At 50.2% G+C, this 10,514-nt stretch overlaps 1 protein-coding gene across 3 annotated transcripts in view; it reads left to right on the top strand.

Annotated features, from left to right (window-relative positions):
- Window positions 1-8: 8 nt before the first annotated feature.
- LOC101952830 (neurotrophin receptor-interacting factor homolog) overlaps window positions 9-10,514 on the top strand; it is a 30,415-nt gene continuing 19,909 nt past the window's right edge. The window contains exons 1-2 of one of the 3 annotated variants that reach the window (XM_065594249.1): window positions 9-185; window positions 9,135-9,948. The gene's annotated coding sequence lies outside the window, so the exon portion shown is untranslated. Of the gene's footprint in view, window positions 186-4,209; window positions 9,949-10,514 lie in introns of those variants that run through there. The other 2 variants (XM_065594247.1, XM_065594248.1) reach the window with 2 other exon arrangements.

The raw sequence follows: 10,514 nt of genomic DNA, 5'->3' as shown, positions 1-10,514 counted from the left end.
CCAGCTTGCTCTCGGGTCCTGCTGCCCAGAGACGTCCCTTGCCCAGCACCGAGATGAGGCCGCTTCTGGGGTGGGGTCAGCATGGAGGCTGTTTATACAGGGAGCCCTCTCTGCAGAGGGTGCTGAGATGCAGCTGATGCCAGTGGCTCTTAATACAGGTTCTTTCAGCCCATCCTAAGATAAAGGTACCTCTGGGGTGGGGTGCCGGGGCTGCTTATACGGGGATCCTTCAGCCAAAGCTGAGATGCTGCTAACTCTGGGGTGGGGAACGGGGTCTGTTTATCCAGGGATCCCTTGCCCAGTTTTGTGAGGCAGCTGATTCTGGGGTGCTGGGGGTCCTTTATCCAGGGATCCCTTGCCAGGCATTGAGATGCAGCTGATTCTGGGGTGGGGCACTAGGGATGTTTATACAAGGCCCCTCATCCCAATATGAGATGCAGCTGCCTCCAGGGTGGGCTGCAGGGGCTGTTTATACAGGGATCCTTTGTCCAGTGTTGAGTTACAGCCATCTCTGGAGTGGGGCATGCCAGCGGTTTATACTTTGCATGGTGCAGAGATGCAGCTGATTCTGGGGTGGGGTGTGGAGGCTGTTTAAGCAGAGATCCTTCAGCCTGGTGCTAAGATGCAGCCACTCTGGGATGCTGGGGGCAGGCCTGGGGGCAGCCCAGTGCACCGTTGCACTGACTCCAGCACTTGTGTTTGTATTGGCAGTATATGACCGGGAGACATCTCCAGTCATCCCCCAGGGTGAATAGCCAGCTCTAAACTGGCAGATGACTCATAACCAGGTCTCCCTGGGGACTAAGGGCTGGAGTGGTGCCAACTGCTCCCAGCCACTGTGATTAGGAATAAAACCAACCCTACAATTAATAGCAGCTGGACAGTGCTGCGACTGAGCCATCCCAGCCTCAGGGACTAGCACAAACTAGGCTGGGGGGTGTCAGGGCCCCATGAGTTCAGGGGCTGCCTCTGACACCCCGCCCCTCCCCAACTGGCTGATCGCAGACCCAGGGCAGCACCGGGTGCCCAGTTCAGATCCCTGGCTCCCCAGCACCATGGTTCAGTGGCTGTCGCTGGCTCTGTGGAGCTCTTCTTACATTGATGGGGTCTCTCCATCGTCATGGGGGGGGGCTACTGGGGGCTAAGTGATCTGCCCTCATGCCCCCTCCTCCACGCAGACATTGATAGGGTTTCTGCCCCCACAGGCTGGCTCTGCCCTACAGCCAGCACATTAGCGGGGTCTCTCCCCAGCGCAGGGGGCTGTTACAATTGTATGATAGGATGCTCATATAGGGTAATGTTTAGGAATGCAGAGAACTCCACGGTCAGTAATTGCTTGATGAGAGAGGACTGGAGATGTGGTGGAAGGAATAAAACCAGACTGTCGCGCTACCTTAGCTCTTTCTCTTATGCTAGAAAACTGAGCATGGTGTCAGGAGGTACCTGAGATTCAAAACTAAGAATATTGCAGAAAAACAAAACTCAAAGAGGAAATAATAATTAGACTTGTCGGGACTGAATTTTCTTTTTTCTAATTTCACTGGATAATATCTGTGCTTATTTTAAAGTTTTTTTTTTTTTTTAGATTTTTGTCAATTTCAGTTTCCATATTTGCACAAATGTGTGGGTTTTAAATATTTTTTTTTCTATTTTTATCGATTTACATTTTCGCAATTTCCTGAAATTGCATGGGTGGGTCAGACAATACTTATTTAATGACAGATGTTGAAATTCAAAAAATTAAAGTTTTATAACCATTAAAACACAAATTGGCAGTGCCACATGTCAAAATATACAATGTAAATATTCTTAAATTGAATTCTAAGTAGTTCTCCAGCAGCATTGGTTTTATTTTGCCTATCTGTAAATTTCAGTTGTAACTGGTGGCAATCATTTTTCATCTGTTTGTGTGTGTTGGGAGAAATTGACGTTTACTGACATTTACCGATAAAACTTTCATCCTCCCAAGCCTAACAAAAATCCTGGTGACCTGCCAAATCCCTGTCCCTGAACAAGCAGACACAAAAGGAGATGTGTTCAGCCACTGGACATTCTTTAGATCACAATGGGAAAACTACAAAATTACAAAGGGGCTGGATAAAAAGGAAAACAAAATAAAAAGCAGCCACACAGTTAGCTGTAATGATCAAGGGCTGCCACATGCTCCAACAGCATCCGGATTATGTCAGCAGCAGACCAGGTTGACCCACGTAAAATCCTACACGCACTCCAAAAGAACTTTTAACCTACAAGAACAATGTCACACACCAAAGATATCTTTTCCACAAGGGTAATCCAGATTTCAATGTCAAAAGAACTACATTCAGGCTGAGTTAAGCTAGCTTGGTTGTATGCCCTTTCAGAATGCTGAGTTGAGCAAAATTCAGACTTCTGAAAACCAGGAAATGAAGAGTTAAGGTTGCCAGTATAACCTTAATTCTGCCCTTTTTCAGTTGGGCAACTTTGTTTTTTCCTTTTTGTCCTTTAATAGTGCCAGATGGAATCCTGTGAATGAGTGGTAAAAGGAGCTTTTACATTTCAGCAATTGTGGGGTTGGCCAAGTAAAAAGGTATACCTGTAACATGGTATATTGGGGCATTGCTAAAAGAGGGCAGAGCTGGTTAGACTGTCTGCTGATTATTCTACTGTGTTCACAGTAACCCTCCCCATAAAATAAAAATTCTAACAGAGACAACTTGAGTTGTTAAATCTTTATTGCACAGGTGTACAAAGGTTGGGACTACAATAATTAGTGGCAGGTGTTCACCAGGGCATGGCATCAGCACAAATTGCATTTCCTGGTTTTCAGAAGTTTGAAACGATGTTAACGCAGAGTGATGGTTGCTTGGTGGTATATCGGACCAATGCATTTCTGTCATTGAATTTCCTACTTTTTTGAACAGGAGAAGATATTCTTTTGGTAGGAGTTAGTAGTCATTTAGGCAGTTGTACATATCATGTCCTGCAATTGGCATACCCAGCCAGCCAGCCCCTCACTACACATCATCTGGGCCCCTCACTAGCACTTCTTTGGCACACCTCCCCAGCTATGCCCCTGTCCCACAGTTTTCCCCACTCCAGCCTAGCTTCCTCCACACTACTGTTTCCAGGCTCCCCTCCCCGCCCACCCCACAGCAAGGAGGGAATGCATCTCTCTGGACTCCTCACTCCCTGATATACAACGTTTCTATTGCCATTACTTATCCCCTCTGATAACCCAACTCACATGCAGTGCCTGGAATGAAGGACAGCTCTGTTACAGTGCAGTGGTGTTCCTGGTTGTGCTTCAGAATGGTTGAAGGGTGGAGTTTGTAGCCGGGCCGGTGGGAGAAATCACAGACAGGGTTTCTGTTCCAAAATATTGACAGTTTTATGGTTGAGAGAAAGATCCTCTGTCCCCTGCCCAATAGATGGACTCCATTTCTGAGAAACACTGCTGGGTCAGAGCTCATAATGTTTCTGTGACAAACCCTACACCTTGTCCAGTCAGCCACGAATAGGGTTACCATACGTCCGGTTTTTCCTGGACATGACACCCTTTTTGGTAATCAAACCCCCGTCCGGGGGGAATTGCCAAAAAGCCGAACATGTCCGGGAAAAATACCGCCGGCCGGGCACTTCCCCTCCCGCGGCTGCTGTGCTCCTCCTCTGACTCTTCGGCTCTGTTTAAAGCCGAGCTGCCCGAGCGCTACCAGCTTCGGGCAGCCCCAATGCCTCCGGACCCTGAGCCGCCGGCCGGGCACTTCCTCTCCCGGGCTCCGGGGGCACAGGGTCCAGAGGCATGGGGGCTGCCCAAAGCCGGTAGCGTTTGGGCAGCTCGGTGCTTACAGAGCCCAGGAATTCAGGGAGCACAGCAGCCGCCGGAGCCCGGGAGGGGAAGTGCCCGGCCGGGGGCGCAGGGTCCGGAGGCAAGGGGGCTGCCCGAAGCCCGAGTGCTACCGGCTTCATGGTTTGCCGGGCAGCCTCCAGACCCTGCGCCCCCGGCTGGGCGCTTCCCCTCCCGGGCTCCAGCTGCGCTGGGGAAGCGCCGGCCGGGGGCGCAGGGTCTGGGGGCTGCCCAGCAAACCGTGAAGCCGGTAGCGCTCGGGCAGCCCTTTTCGCGTGCCTGGGAGGGAGGAGGGGGAATGCGGGGCGCTCAGGGGAGGGGGCGGAGTTAGGGCGGGGACTTTGGGGAAGGGGCGGAGTTGGGGCGGGACCAGGGGTGGGAAAGGGGCGGGGCCAGGGCCCTGTGGAGTGTCCTCTTTTTTTATTTTTTAAATATGGTAACCCTAGCCATGAACCCTCTCATTTCCCGATTAATGTTCTTCCAACACTTAGTAATGGTTGCCATATTGTCATTGTTGGAATTATGCAGACAATCAGGGCTTGTCTACATGAACAGTGCTGCAGGGGCCCAGCTGCGCTGGTGCAGCTGCGCGGCTGTAGCGCTTCGTGAGGATGCTACCTATGCCAACGGGAGAGTTTCTCCTATCAGCGTAGGTTCTCCGCGTTCCCGAGAGGCATTGGCTATGTCAACAGGAGAAACGCTTTCTACACTGGGGGGTTAGGTTTCCACACTGCTGAGCCATGTAGTTATACCAACATATATTGGTAGTGTAGACAAAGCTTTAGCCAAACTATCAGAGGTCCTGGACGCAAATCTCTGATGCAGACCCAATCTGCTTTCATCCATTGAATGAGGATAAGGCCCAGATCATTTCTGCCTGAGTGAATCAGCACAATGTCTGGTCGATCACAATCTTTGAAGTCATTAGTTCGGCTTTGTCTACACTACAAAGTTTTGTCGGCAAAACTCTGCTGTTTTGCCGACAAAATAAAACCACCTCAACGAGAGCATAAAACTTTATGCAGCCAAATTAAAGTGACAAAGCCTCAGTGTAGACGCTGCTGTTTGTTTTGTCAACAGGACTGGCTTCCGGAATCCGCCTGTATCCCACAATGCCTGCCGGGACCGCTCTGCTCAGCGTTTTGATCTCTGCTGCCCGGCAGGCATCCTGCGCCCCTCCCCTTTCATAGCTCCAGGAAGTAGCTGACCGCTGAGTGTGCTGCTCCCTTTGGGGAACAAAGAGCAAATCATTCACGTGGAATGCCTGGTCCACCTGCACTAGGAACACAGCTGCTGCGGGGAGTGGGGGAGGGAGACTGCTGGGCCGCTTTGCCATGGAGAGCTCACAGAGCTGCTCAGGCTGCCTCTCCCGGCAGCTGAGGCGGCTGTGGGAGAAGTGGGAGGGAATCACAGAACTGCAGGCAGAGTGGGCTGAGCCGGGGGCTGACATGGCGGGTTATCCCCCTCCCTCTGCCGCAGGATAGGTCAGTCAGCCTGCTGTCTGCTGTCTCCCCTGCCCCAGACACACCACTCTCCTCTCCCTTCCCCCCTTCCCTTGAAAAAGCGACTGACAGAATCCTGCATCATGTGATGCTCTACCTGCCCCATGAGGCATTGCAAGCAGCAAACCCTTCCCAAAGCACCCTGGGCCAGTTGCATAGTGGGATAGCTACCCACAGTGCACTGCTCTGTGTCAACGCAAGAGCTGTTTGTGTGGATGCGCTCTGCCGACACAAGGAGCTAGTGTGGACACGCACGCTAGTGTGGACACGCAACAGCGGTTTTAATGAACGCGCTTTAATTAAAGCGGCATAACTTTTACCGACAAAACTTTGTAGTGTAGTCAAGGCCTTAGATGCTGCAGATTGGGCAAAAGATGACGGGGATGCAGGCCACCAAATCTGCCTATAGTCAGCAACCCCTGTGTCACAGTGCACTCCTTGCTCTCCTCAAAACTTCTGCAACCTCCTGGGACAGGGATCGCCCAGTATTCACATGTTGGCAACCCTGGCAGCAAACCTATTTCTGTTCCACCCGATATAACAGAAAATTTGGTTAGATCGCCTGCTGACTATTCTGCTGCGTTCACAGTAAACCTCCCCATAAAATAAAAGCGCGTTATATTATAACAGAGACAACTTGAGTTATTAGGTCTTTATCGCACAGTTGTATACATTTTGCTTTATTAAAAACCTATGAAGGGACAGAGCTCCCTCCTGGAGAGAGAGAGAGAGAGAGAGAGAGAGAGAGACGTAGCTGCATTTGTAACCTTTGATAGGGGGTGAACAAGAAGGGACATGATCAAAGTCTATAAAATATTGACTGGTCGAGAGAAAGGAGATCTGAGAGAAAGGCGTTTCTGTTCTCCCTGTCCTATAATGCAAGAGCAAGGGGACACACTATGAAAATAAAAGTTGGGAAATTCAAAACTGATCAAAGTAAATACTTTTCCACACAGCACATAATTATCCTGTGGAACTCACTGCCACAGGATTCCACTGAGAGCAAGAGCTTAGCAAGATTCAAAGAGGGACTGGGCATTTCTATGGATAACAAGAATATCCAGAGCTAGAATAGTTAATGCAAAAAATGCCTGGCAACCCCTCCTGCTTAAGGGCTCAGGGGAGCAGATTATCCCCCATCTACTACTGCTGGGTTCTTATATCTTCCTCTGCAGCTTCTGGTATTGGAGATGGGACCCTGGACTGGATGGAACTTGGCTCTGACCCAGTCTGACAATGCCTATGTTACTGTGACTCTGCCTGTTGCTATCTGCACCAGGAAGTCAAAGTGCCTTCCTGGGGGAAAAATACTGGGTGCTAAAGGGCTCTTTAATCTAGCGGAGCAAAGCAGAACAAGAACTGATGGCTGGGAACTGAAGCCAGTCAAAGTTAAATGAGAGACTAGGCACATATTTGTCACCGTGAGGGTCATTAACCACTGGAACAGACTCCCAAGGGAAGTGGTGGATTCTTCATCTCCTGATGTTTTCAGATCCTGACTGGGGGCCTTCCTGGATGATGCTTTAGCTGAACACAAGTTACTGGGCTCGATACAGTGGGAACTGGATGGAATGTAGTGGTCTGTGCTATACAGAGGGTCAGACTAATGATCAAATGGTCCCTCCCGGCTTTAATTCTACCAGTCTATGAATACTCAGTCACTAGAGACAGCTGATTCCATTGTCCATGGGACAGGGTTATATTCAGGTCTCTGTGTGACTTGCTCCACAGCCGTCAAGTGGGGAGTTCCCACTGAGACACCCTCGCCAACCCAAAGTGGTCACCGACCAGGAGACTGACTAAAAAAAAAAAAAAAAAAAAGGGAGAGTAAACTAAAAATACACCTTGGGTTCTTTGTATTAGTTTTCTGGTTATTGAGCCAGCGTCTCTGTATTGGTCCTACCCAGGACAGCTCCCCCTCAGAGCAATTGTCTCAGGCTCCCTGCAGATGCAGGCAGTTGTTGCTGCATTAGTTATGCTAGGGGTTGTTTACCCCAGAGATCAGCCCATGGCACACACCTAAGAGCCCCTCTCTCTCTCTCATGTGGAGCAGAGAATCCGTCAGTCCCTGGAGCATGGGAGCCATTTTTCTCTCAGCTCAACCCTTGGCTGCCACCCACCAGGGACCTCCCTGCCCACACTGGGGAGAGACCCTGCTCATGTGCTGGTTGTGGGACAGAGCCAGCCTGTGGGGGCAGAGACCCCATCAATGTCCCACTAGTGGGGCAGTTTACTCAGTCCCCAATAGCCCCTCTTTGTGGTGGTGGAGAGACCCCATCAATGTGGGAAGAGCTCCAGAGCCAGCGATGGCTGTTGAGTAGTGGCACCAGGGAGCCAGGGATCTGCACTGGGAACCTAGCACTATCCTGGCCCTGCAGGAAGTTGATGGAGAAGATGGGGCATCAGGGACAGCCCCTGCATCTAGTCCCATCTGAGCCAGGCCCTGCGTTTGGGATGGCTCAGTCCCAGCTCTGCCCAGCTGTTGTTAATTGTTGGGATGGTTTTATTCCTAAGCACTATGATTGGGGGCAGCCAGCAGCTCTCCAGCCTCTACTTCCCAGGGAACCCTGGTCTCCAACCACATCTCACCTGCTGGGGGCAGTTGGGTGCTGGCTATTCACTGTGGCAGGTGAGTGGAAATGCCTCCTAGTCAGACACTCCCAATGTGGACGCAAGCTGTGGGTGCAGGCACACCCAGCCTGGGGGATCCCAGGAGAGAGGGCACGTGCCCCCAGGCCTGCCCCCTTCCACCCATCCGCCCCCCCATATCCAGACTCAAAGAAAGGGCACCAAAAGTTTACTCAGGATACCATTTTACCTAAGGCCAGCCCTGTGTCTCTAGAAGCGCCTGTCCGCAAACATCTCCCCCACAGCCAGACTCCAGGAACCTTAAATTGCAATCGGCAAACATGTCCATCCAGATCTCAATGTGCTTCTGCCCATTGGCAACAGGACTGGGGCTCTGGGGAGTGGGAGAGCGATTTCTTCTCTCACAATCCAAAGAGAGGGCGCATCCCTGGTTGTGTAGTCTCTATACCAAGCAGTGCCCAAGGCTGGGTGTAGCCCTGCCCTTAGCACAAAGTACAAGACACAGAGGAGTCGATGGATGGGGAAGCAGATTATTCCTCCCTCCTTTAAAATATATTCCATTTTTGTCTTAATATTTTGGTTTCCCTTGAAAAACTGAAAGTTCTTTACTTTTCTGAAACCAAAACGGTTTTGTTTTTAAAGCTGAAACTCTGTTGGGCTTGGATTACTGAAAACTGAACATTTATTGGGGTTTGGCGTTTTTTCCAGTGAAAATCAAGGAATTTGACAAAAAAAATGTAATACATATTTGCAGAAATGTCCATTTTGATGAAGAGCTGTTTCCTTTCAAAATCCCTCCCACATTTGGATGAAAGATGAAAATTCACCAGCTCTGCCTCAGTCTAAATATTTTCCAGTCTCACTAGAGGCAGCACATGAAATTGTCTCATTTTCACGTACACGGACATCTCCCTCCAATGGAACACTCTGAGCCCTTTCCCTACCCACTGGGATCTCATTTTATGGCCATCCAGCCCAGCCTCCCAGACCCAGCTAGCTAACCCATCTCCCCCCAGCAATTCCTGCCCCTGGCCCAGTAATTCCTGGCTGGGTTAGAGCAGGGCTTTGAGAACAAGATGCCCCCTCTCCACCGACAGACACCCAGTGAGGGAGAATCTACTCCATCCTGAGAGGAGTTCTCCCAGTGGTTCATTCCCCTCCCTGGTAAACACGGGCCCCTTATTCCCTGTCTGAATTTGTCTCCCTTCTGCTCTCAGCCAGTGGATCGTGCTCTGCCTTTGTCTGGTGGTTAAAGGTCCCTCTGCTGTCAGCAGTCCCCTCCTCAGGTCAGTGTCTCAGCCTGGAATCTCAGCACCACACTAAGGGTATTTCTTCACGGCAGAGCTAGCCTGGGCATGGGAAACTCCCTGCTACTATGCGCTACCCGTGCCAGACCCATGTAACTGCATCCTAATGTTGCTGCGCTTGCCGGGTACTGGGGTGGGATATGTCCTGGTGCTGAGCAGTGCGTTAATCTGGGCTGCTCTCTCATTTCATTCACAGGGTGCTCTTGCTCTCTCTTGCATAGCACAGCGCTGCAGTCTGTGCAATGACAAGAGAAAAGCAGTGCATGTAAATAACTCAATAATTTGCCTCATGATCAATGTAGGCCATCCTGGAGGTGAAAGCTAACAGCTTTTGGCAACAAGAACTTCTAATGGGAATGTCTGTCAGCCATTTGGTCTGCAAACCACACAATGTTTTGTAGAATGCTCAGCTGACAGTTCTGCCTCTCCGGGTCATAGAGCCACAGGGCTAGAAGGGACCGCAGGGGTCATCTAGTCTGGTGGTTCTCAACCAGGGGCATGCGTACCCTGGAGGTATGCAGAGGTCTTCCAAGGGGTACTCAACTCATCTAGATCAGTGGTCACGGGACAGGTTATAGGCAGTTATAGACAGGTACCCCTGTGAAGCAAAGTTACATACTTCAGCTCTGGGTGGTGGGGCTTGGACTTCAGCCCCACTGCCTGCGGCTCCGGCTTCAGACAAGGCTCCCAAGTGAAAAAACAGACTCAAGTTTCACACTGAAAAGTAAGAACAATATTTATATTCCAATTGATTAATTGTATAATTATATGGCAAAAATGAGAAAACAAGCAAATGTGTCAGTACTAGTGTGCTGTGACATTTTGTATTTTTATGTCTGATTTTCTAAGCAAGTAGTTTTTAAGTGAGGTGAAACTTGGGGGTACGCAAAACAAATCAGACTCCTGAAAGGGGTATAGTAGTCTGAAAAGGTTGAGAACCACTGATCTAGTCTAACCTCCTGCAAGATGCAGGATTTGTTGTGTCTAACTGTGACCGGGGTTCTAGTGGGGAGCCAGCTGTGGTCACTCAATTAGGGTGAACTGCAAAGAATGGGGCAGACAATCCCCAAAGCTGGTGGATATTCCAATACTTAGGGCTGGTCCACACTAACCCCCCAGTTCGAACTAAGATACGCAACTTCAGCTACGTGAATAATGTAGCTGAAGTCGAAGTACCTTAGTTCGAACTTAAAGGTACTTACCAAAGGTCCACACATGGCAGGCAGGCTCCCTCATTGACTCTGCCTACTCCTCTCGCAGAGCAGGAGTACCGGCGTCGACAGCGAGCAC

Source organism: Chrysemys picta, chromosome 4 (genome assembly GCF_011386835.1).
Source record: "Chrysemys picta bellii isolate R12L10 chromosome 4, ASM1138683v2, whole genome shotgun sequence".
NCBI classification, from domain to species: domain Eukaryota; kingdom Metazoa; phylum Chordata; order Testudines; family Emydidae; genus Chrysemys; species Chrysemys picta.
This window is presented reverse-complemented; position numbering and strand designations above follow the sequence as displayed.